Source organism: Ricinus communis, chromosome 7 (assembly GCF_019578655.1).
Source record: "Ricinus communis isolate WT05 ecotype wild-type chromosome 7, ASM1957865v1, whole genome shotgun sequence".
In the NCBI taxonomy this organism is placed as follows: Eukaryota; Viridiplantae; Streptophyta; class Magnoliopsida; order Malpighiales; family Euphorbiaceae; genus Ricinus; species Ricinus communis.
Window position 1 is genome coordinate 22,473,636 of NC_063262.1, and position 10,472 is coordinate 22,484,107.

Below are 10,472 nucleotides of genomic sequence, written 5' to 3' on the forward strand. Positions count from 1 at the left end.
TATTTTCACTTTTAAAGTCTGTGGTTTGCTTTTTTTCACTTTGGTACCATGTGAATATATGACTGTTAGCAAATAATAGTCAAATTGCATTAACATCATTAGCAAGTGCTAGCATGACAGTTGAAAGAATAATACTATTACATGCCACGTCAGAATCTTTTAATGACATTATGCAATTTGGTCGCTATTTACTAACAATCATTAATCCACAGGGTACTAAAGTAACAAAAAGCGGTAATACATTAAACCACAAAGTAATTTAATAAAGTTCTCACTATAATTTTTAAGAAATATCGTATTCAATCAATTCTTAATATTAACTTACATAAATTTATTTAATATATTAATTAATAAATTATTTTTAAATTGAATAATTTTAATTTTAAAAATATCATGTTAATTATATTCTTAATATTAATTTATAAATATAAGCAATATGTTAATTAATAAATTACAATATGCACTTAATTTATTATTCGACATATTGCATACATAATAAATAAATAAAAATATAATTTCAATTCTTAGAAATTGTTAAAAATTATTTATAATTAAAATAATAGTAAATACTCACATAATACATAGGTAGACCAAACGCAAAAATAGACATATTTTTACATTTTTATCAACACAAAAATAGACATATTTTTGCATTCTTATCAACAGAGGACTAAAATGTATGGTTATTGACAAATCTCATAATATTAATTTTGGCATACAGTAGAATAAAAATAGTCCTTTACACTTTATTTGCCAACTAGGGTGACCAGAGGTGATGATGACCAATCATATCCGCCCCCTTTGACAGCACATATTATCAATGTCTGCGTGTTTTTACGAAAATACGGCACCGTTTCTCTCGTGTCTCACCCCACCGACACATCCCACGACACATTTTGCCTGTGCACTGTGCTGTGTTTATATCGTTGTTGAAATTTCAAATTTGTTTTAATAAAACCAATTATGATTGGCGGGTTCATGAAAAATCATTATTCTCAATTATACTTTACTTGGGTTTTGTCCTTTTCTTTATCCTAAAAGAAAAGGCAATTTGTTTTATTAACTATTTAGACATTTATAAGAATATTGCAAAATGATGTTTTTCTCTTCAATTTCATTACATTAAAAGTTAAAAGTTAATTATATTTGTTATTTAGAAAACAAACAATGTTTAGCTATGGATTACTCTATATTTCACTAGAAAAATATAATTTCATTTAATGTAAGTGAATAAGAAGACCTAAAATTAATACCTTAATTAATATATTCAAACATGCTAAAATTTCAAAGTCCATTTGGGATTAATGGAGGGTAATAGGATTAACTCTAAAATTTAGGTTTCAAAGTCATTGCTAATAAAAAAAATTTATTAATTAATATATTAATATAGTATAATGTTAATGCTATAGAAATAACATATCATCACTATAATTATGTGTTAAAAATATCTCCATGTGCCTATATGTTAGAAATTTTTTAAAGTAAGAAGCCTTGCGTTTTACATACTAATCGTTTAAGCACAAGTTAATTTATTTAATATATTAATTATATGCTATTTTTAAGATTAAAATTATTATTTAATTAAAAAAATAATAAATTATATTAAAATATTATTAAAATAGTAATACAATAAACATAAAAATTACACGTAATCAATATACCTATATGTTAAAACTGTGTGTAAAACTATGTCTATAATCAAAACTAGTAATTCATGTCAGAAAAGTTTAGATCACACACACACACATATATGGAGCATCACCTATATTATTATCATTATTGTTTGTTAATGTTAAAGCTAAATTGGAAATGTGGAGCATGTGAGCAAACATGGATTAAGGGTCAAATTGAGTATTAAATAAATTAAATCAATCATAATTTGACAGAGGGAGGTGGGATTTGTCTTGTACTCTGAGCTAGCTATGGGAAGGTCTTATGGCAATTTCTACTATCTAGACCCACCAAATTAGTTGTTAGGATATTGATAATATTTTTGGCACATGAGTTTTGTTTAATTAAAACACTAATGGATATCATTATCAAGAACAATTAAGCAAGCAAAAAGCTAAATCAACGCTTTCTGTTTAAGGGTCTCATTATATAAAATATACACTAGCAATAACCTGATGACCACATTGTCGATCTTCTAATCAAGATTTACCCATATAAACCGTTGGATTCCAATTCTAATTTGACAAGTTTGATTAAGATTAGCAATTAAGTCCAGCATTTGGAAAAAGAAAATGAAAAAGAAAAGGGGGGTTTAGCTTAAAGGTACTTGCCACCAATCATAGAAGTTTCTATTCGAGTAGGAGAAAGGGTGAGAAACTTGTTTTTAGGGGGTTGGCAGTGAATAGGGAAGGAAGATAAGAAGTTACAATCAAACTTTGGCTACAGGCAGGTAAGACTGCCTTGTCAAGCTGATTCGTTTCATGGATTTTTTTTTTTTTTTGGGTTTTACTAATTTGGTGGTGTTGATTTTTCTCATGTTCATGTGTTGTTTTTGTATGCACGAAAGACACTTAGAATTTTCATGGTCTTGTATGTCTTTTTACGGCAGAAAAGTCATTTGTTTTCTTCTTCAAGTAAAAGAAAGTGTCCTGTGCCAATCCTTCTTGGTTCTTTTAGTTTTTTTAATTCTCTTTGTGGTTAGGTGATTTCATGATTTGATTTCTTTTTATTATGTGCTTTTATTGAGTTCGTCTAAGATAGCTCATGCTTAGTCGGGACGATTTGTAGTTTAATTTTTAGAATTTTTGTTTTTGATGGTAACTCATTAAGGAATAATAATCCCATTGATGAAATATGTTTGAAAAAAGAAATTCAATGTCAATTTCATCAATTTATCTTCATGATTTTATCAATCGAACTACTTTTTCTTTGAGACAAACGAAACATTTAAGCTATATAAATGTTAGAGATTTATTCATTAGGAAAAAAGAATGCGCGAGTGGTGATTAGTTTGATGTTAAACAATAATTCTTGATAATTAACAATGATTCTATTAATGATAAATAAAGAAAATTTTAGGTTTAATTTTCTACTTTAATTAAGTATTAATGATCATTTATTAAAAATTGACTTTGGTTATTATATTATTAAACAGGTAAAAACATCACTTAATTTATAAATCTTGTTAAAGTTAAAATAATTTTTATTTTTTATCTTATGGCAACAATAACAAATGTCTACCATGTTTATTAGCTAGATATAAATAAGGAAGCATGAAATATGTAAGTTCTCTTGCCATGTTTTGATTTTCGTATACTGTAATAACTTCTTTAGAGGTCGATATTTTCTCCTTCAAATAGTTGATGCTCGTGGCTATCTTGGTCTCCCTCAGTCTAGGTCGTCTGAAGATTACATTGTATGTAAATGGAATATCAATGATCATAAAGGAAGTTTGCCATCTCTTGGTGACCTTTTGATTATGTCAGCTTTTTTAGTCTCTTTTATGAGCTCTATAGTTAGCCTGGCTATCCCCAGAGGTTGCAATGGCTGGCTATCTAAGCCAAATAGTAGAATTGTGCAGGGTTTCAAGTTCATTACTCCCCCACTAATGACTTTGTAGCATTATAGAGTCATGATGTTGACCGCACTCCTATGAACGATAAATAACCTTCACTCAGTAATTCTCAATGAAATATAATATTACTAAGACATTCTGGTGAGACATCTCAATTCCTTCCCTATCTTTTTCTAAGAAAACTATGCCTTGGAGTTTCTCATGCTCGGCCATTATATATAACTCATCTTTCTTTTTTTTCTCTTGAACCTCTTAGTTACAGACGTAGCTCCTCCAAATATTATATATACGTCTCCTTTCTCAAAATTTCTTTTTCCTGGTGACTCTTAATGATCTCTGCCTCTCGAAATCTTAGAGCCCCTAGAGCTTCTATCTCTAGACTACAAACCTTTTTAGGTGCCCTCTTTTCTATCTTTTCTCGACTAATCATCTTTTATGTCTATAAACCTTTTTAAGTGCTCTCTCTAAATCAACCTCTCAATTTCTCTCTTTAAGTATATGTAGTCCTTTATATCGTGCCCTTGACCATTATGGAACTTACAAAATTTGCTTTTATCTATAGTATTTTTTATCTGCTCTCTCATTGGGTTGGGATACTTGATATCTCTCTTGTTCTTCTGAGCCCACATAAAAATATTAGTCATTGATATGTTCAAAGGAATGAAGTCTTTATGATCATTTCTAGAGTCATTCTTTCTTTTATCATCTTTAAACCTTTTTTAGATTGGTTGGTTCTTCCTCTTGACTGATCATCATGGTCGGTCCTTCTTTTAACTCGACAGTCTTCACCGAGGCTAATGAAACTATGAGCTCCGTCAAAATCAACTTGTCATATGACTCTAGTGGATCTATTGTTAAGGAACCTTTGAACTTATTTATGCAAGTGTTGTCGGTCATTACATCTATTGTTGTGTCTTGATTGAGCTTATTTACTTAGAAAGCTTCCTTGTTGAATCTTTCCATAATCTTTCAGACTTTCACCCCTCCTCTAGATACATTTTTTTAGACCATTTGATCGCTTTTTAGGGAGAATGCTGGTAATGAACGAGCTTTAAAGTGTTGGAAAGTGTTGGAAATTCGCATATTCAACCATCTGGAAAGCTTTGGTACCATTTTTGAGTATTTTCTTTTATGATTATTGGAAAGATCCTATATCATATATTAGATTTGATATATTGTGTAAACCCATCTTGATGTTGAAGTTATGAATGTGACTTTGAGGATCTTTTAAGCCACTGTAGAAGTCCAAAGGTGGCAATTTGAACTTTTGAGGGAAGTGCTCTCTTAGATTCTCAGACATAAAAGGTTTTCTTTTGAGAGAACCTTATCTCTCCTTATCTTCCCAGTTCGGTACTTCTTAAGGGCGTCTGCTATTCTTTTTTAATGGTGTCTTCAATCTAGATTGAATCATGAGTTTAAGAACCAGAGCTCTCTTCTTTGGATACTCTATTTCAGATGTTTCTTTTCTAAGATCGGTTTTGACCATCCATCTGTGTATTTATCTATCTTAGGATTTGTAGTGCTGGTGGCCGACCGATCTTAATAGTTTAATTGATTATATCAGGTGCTCGACTAGTACTGATTTGTGGAATAGGCATGGTCTCCCTTGTGAGAGTTTAAGCTAATATATTTTCATAATGCATTCTCGACAAATCGCTCTGATTATACATGGTCATAATGTCTTCAGAAGTTGGCTGCCAAGGACTTTGAGGAAGTCCTAAAGGTCAACTTTAAGGGATTATCGAGATTGCTGGAGTGGAATAAAATAGAACTTGAGACATAGTGCTTGAGGTCTTTGTCCCAACTCTCTCTATAGTGCAAATGTAAAGTCTCATATTAATGGTGGACCTCTCCAAGTGTAGTTTCTGCTGAAGATCTATTATAGAATAAAGTAATCAAGAAGAAGATTCTTCTTAAAGGATGAGATGCTGCAATCTAATTGGCTCTGGTGGATCATCTTGAGGAGGATTATTTTAGGAAGGATCATCTTGAGGAGGATCAATTCGAGGAGGGTCATTTTGAGGTGGATCAGCACGTTCAAATCCTAGATAAAGAACATCTTCATTCTGGTTGGATGCCATTTAGCTTTGCTTGGTGTGGTAGGAAAAAAGGCTTTATCCTGAGGATTCCCACAGACAACACCAATCGACAATTTTGGTCACGGAACTTAGCTATCAACAAAGATCTTAAGTCTAACCTAAGCTCTAGAGTATTTTACAATAAAGGTTAGATAGCGTCGAATAGAGTTGTCTGACCACTCACTCCAATCTAAGTCTATAAAGGTATAGGTTATAATAATGTATTGATTATAGAAGTATATATGTACCTGACATGTTACACCACAATCTCTTATATAGAATTTGGAGGTCTTTTAGTCCTATCAAGAGTAGGACTATATGAATGTAAGATCCCCTGATTCTATTAGAATTTGTCTTCTTGCAGTACAACAACGTCCTAGGTTGAGTCAGATTACTTAGTTAGAGTTTGACTATGACTTAGTCTTCAAGAATTTAAGTTATACTTGGATTTGAACTCAATCAACCATGTATTTGTCGGTTATGCCTATTCGACACATGATACTCGGTTATTATGTCTGATCAAACTATCCATCATACTATAGGGGTCATAGTAGTTACCGATCTTGAGTTTGTATGAGTATTAATTGGACCTCAAGATCTCAACTTCTTATAATGCTATAGAGAGACTTCATAGTCTTATTTTTTTATTTTAGAAAAGTAATCAATTTAATAATGTTATTTAACCTTTTGATAGAAAGGGGTCTTATAATTTTTTTTTATGACGTTTTAGTACTCTAAAAGTTAAATCCTTAATAATATATATCCAAATTCACTAATATTGTTAATTCAATAGTTCTAGCTCATTCACTCAATGTCAATTGCTTGTGATTCTACAACTATTGAACTCCTTATCAACTTAATTTTCATCATATGCTACGTCAATTTTCATTCAATTTAGAGAGAAAAAATCTCATAGTTTGATTTTTATTTAATTCTAATTAGCTGCAATAAGTTTTGAATGATTCGACAATACTAGAAAATTCTACTTTTCTCCATCTATTCAAAACTAATTTTGCAGTTGTCACACTACTTTTGAAATTCAATGGCTAAAAATATTGATGATGTTAATGAATTTATATATAAATTGCTAACCATATAATTATATAACCTCCTATATCAAAATATTAAATCATAGAGTCAATATTTCTTTTTTTGATTGATATATATATTTTTTATTAGACTCACTATTCATAACTGAATTATGGCATTTTAAGTAACTATAATTAGAAGATTTATGCAATTCATATAAACTAAAGTAGCAGTTAACATTGAGCCTAATGTAATATTAATTTTTTTAAATTTTTAACTCACATGCATTATATGTAGAGATAGTAATAGGTGAATTGAGTCGGATTCATATAAAATCATTTTGGGTCTTAGATTATTTTGGGTTAGACTATTTTGGTTTAGATTTTCTCGAGTTTGAGAAATTTTAAGTTCGAATAATATTGGAATCTGCTAATTTCAAATTCGAGTCTTTATGATCCTGCTTCTTTTCGTGTTCGAATCAGTACAAGTTCAAATAAAATTTAATTCGGATTGCCTCAGATTTTAGATTAGGTTTCAAACTAATTTATCATGTTCGAATTAAATTCTCGAATTGACTTATTTAATTTTATTTTTTGATCTCATTAGTTTTATCCAATAAAATTTTACATATTTAATTTTCTAGTTGAAAATTTAGAATTCAAAACTTATATGCTAGTGTTGAACTATTTTTTAGCTGAAAGTTGCATGGTCGCCGCTTTATTGAACTATCATCATTTATCTTAATTTTTTCTTTAAATATTAAAAAAAGAAAATAAAAAAGAAGTTTTATTAATTTAGAGAATAATGAACTTAACTATTAAATTTATTTACGACAATGTTTTTGTTGATAAAATTAAAAAAATTTAAATTCAAAATGGTATCGGTGTCAAAATTTAATTAATTAATTAATAATATAAAATTTTTAATTTTTATTTTTCTTAAAGAAATATTTGAATAGAAAATAAAATAAATTATAAGATAACAAATACAAATATCTATTTCTTAATTTAAATTATTTTATTTAATTACTTGTTAATATTTTTATTCTTTTATGTTATATAAATAAATTGAAACTAATTATTTTATTTAATGATTAAAACTTATAAAATAAAAATTTTAAGAAATTAGAAATTCAGAGATAATATTATAGAATATATTTCTTAAAATCTTAATTGAAAATAAAATATATTAAGAAAACTAGTATCAAAAGTAATTAAATATGATAATTTAATATCACAAAAATGTTATTGTTATATTAATAAAAAATCATATTTCAAATCATTTAAAATTTTTAATCAGACTGTGTTGGTGATAAATACAAATATTATCAAATTTCGGAACATATTAGTCTTGGATTCAGATTATTTCGAGTTTGGATTATTTTAAATTCTTTTACTGTTTCAGACTCGGGTTATTTTGATCTCGAATTTCTTAGGTCTCAAATCACTCTGGTTTAGTATTACTTCGAGTTTGAGTCATTTCGAGTTTGCACAATTTGAGTCTCGAATCATTTTAGATTTGGATGTTTAATTTTTTTATTAAAATTCAATTCCAAATAGGTTACGTTTCAGGATTTATGAATTTGGATCAAACTTTGCCATCTCTATTATACGTGAATATTAAATATTGATGCATTATCACTTAAACATAAAATAATAAATATTATTAAATTTAGCATTATAAATATTTGTAGTATTAAGATAATTATAAAATCTTTTTATTATAGCAAACTCATCTTCAAAGTAATTTATGTATGACTTAAACAATTTATATAAATTTAATGTGTAAAAAAAAAATCAAAATTCACATATATTATAAAACCATATTAATTTGACTTAAAGATTATACGATACATATTTCATTTCATTTTAATAAGGTAACATATAGTAAATACATAAAAATATGAACTATTTGTTTTTTTTTTCTATTTTAAAAAATAATAAAATTAAATTTTTTAATTCTAATATTATATTTAGGTTTAGATATCTAAAATATCTTTAAAACATCATCAATTTGTGATAACTATAATTAAATGTAAGCTTAATAATTTACTTTTTAAATTTTTTATAGTGTTTCTTAGCTTATTTGATGAACTTTTTACACTATCAATTTAAATATCGATATTATGGTATTACTTGGACATATTTTTTTTTATTGAATTATAAATACTTAACACTTTACACATAAAAATTATAATAGAGTTGGACTTTTTAAAAATAATTTATTAGTTATAAAATATTATATATTATTAAATCAAATTAATAAATTAACCTATTTAGCTATTGAATTAGTAAGATCATATTAATAAATTTATCTGTCCTCTCTTTTTCACTTTTATATATAATATTATATATTCAACTAAGGAGTAATTACTATATACCTTTTGTATTTTTCCATATTACACTGCTTATCCCTTAACATTTAAAAAGAAATTTTTTTTTATCCTTCATTTTTGTAACTTTATACTAAAGTTTCCTTCAATCATAATTTTTGTTACTCAATTGTTAACTAGATTTGATTTTATACTATATGCCTCCTGACTCGGTGTAATATACAAATTGCCTCTATATTTTATTTAGTGCATTAAAATTTCCTTACATTTTCAAAGTCAATCCAAGAACTAAATTGATTGAAAATATAATTTGATTCTGAAACTTCTTATTAAAGTTATAATTCTAGTGTAACAAAATTAATAATAAAGAATTATATATCTATTTAAATTTTATAAGAATTTAATTATGCTAGAAATTAGAGTACTTAAAAAATAAAAATTAATTATTTTTGTCTAGACACTAAACTTCATTTTTGAACAGAAATTAGATAAGAGGATTCTAGTATAATAAATAAACTATAGGGGATAATTTGTATATTACATTAAAAGTCAGGGGCAAATAGTATAAAATAAAACTAAGTTAATTATTATTTAGCGCAAATTCTGACAAAAACAGTTTTTAGTATACAATTATAAAATAAAAAGATAAAAAAGATAATGTTTAAATATTTAAAAGTGACTGGTATGGGATGGAAAAATACTGCCAGCAAATAGTAATTACCACTTCAACTAAATCATATCTCATATATAATCCTGATAATCAATTTAGAGGGACACTCCAGTTACCCAACAACAAAAACTTGAGAGAAGGGGATAGCTACTATAGCATATTTGCCATTACCATGCATCTGAACCGAACATTTAAATTCCATTCCTCCCTAACAGGAAACTGGATGCTCAGAGCTCTCTAGTAGTATACCATCAAATAATTTTTCATGCCAGAACTTCATCTCAGGCTCAGCAGAGTACTTTCTTCACTCCTAGATATCCAATTCTCAGGTTCTTCAAATTGATTTTCTGTTTGGGTAAGGCCAAGCTTTCCTCAGTAAACAACTACCCATTACATGCCTAAGCCTGGTCGAATCAGTGTTACTAGCTGTGAGGCTTAGTTGTGCATAGATTGGGTCATCAGACGATAATTAGCCCAAGTAATTCCTAAATGAAGTGGCATTTGATATCCAAAGGAAGACCAAGGAAAACAAACATGACCAGAACAAGAATAAGGGATTGAGTTGAAAAGAAGAAGAGAAATAATTAAGATTATGTTTGACTGAAAGTAAGCTAATTTTAGCATATAATAGAAGCTAAGGAATTGAAATAAAGGGGCACAGTACAGTCAAACAAAACCAAAACTCATTAGCTACTACACTACTAATATCAAACATCTTCAACACTCCTTCTATACCATTGAGTTACTGTCTCCTATTATAAACGGAGCGCAGACTGCTAGTAAACAATCCGGGCAACTTCAGCTTGTACTCGGTATTTAGAAAATGTGAGGGTTAGA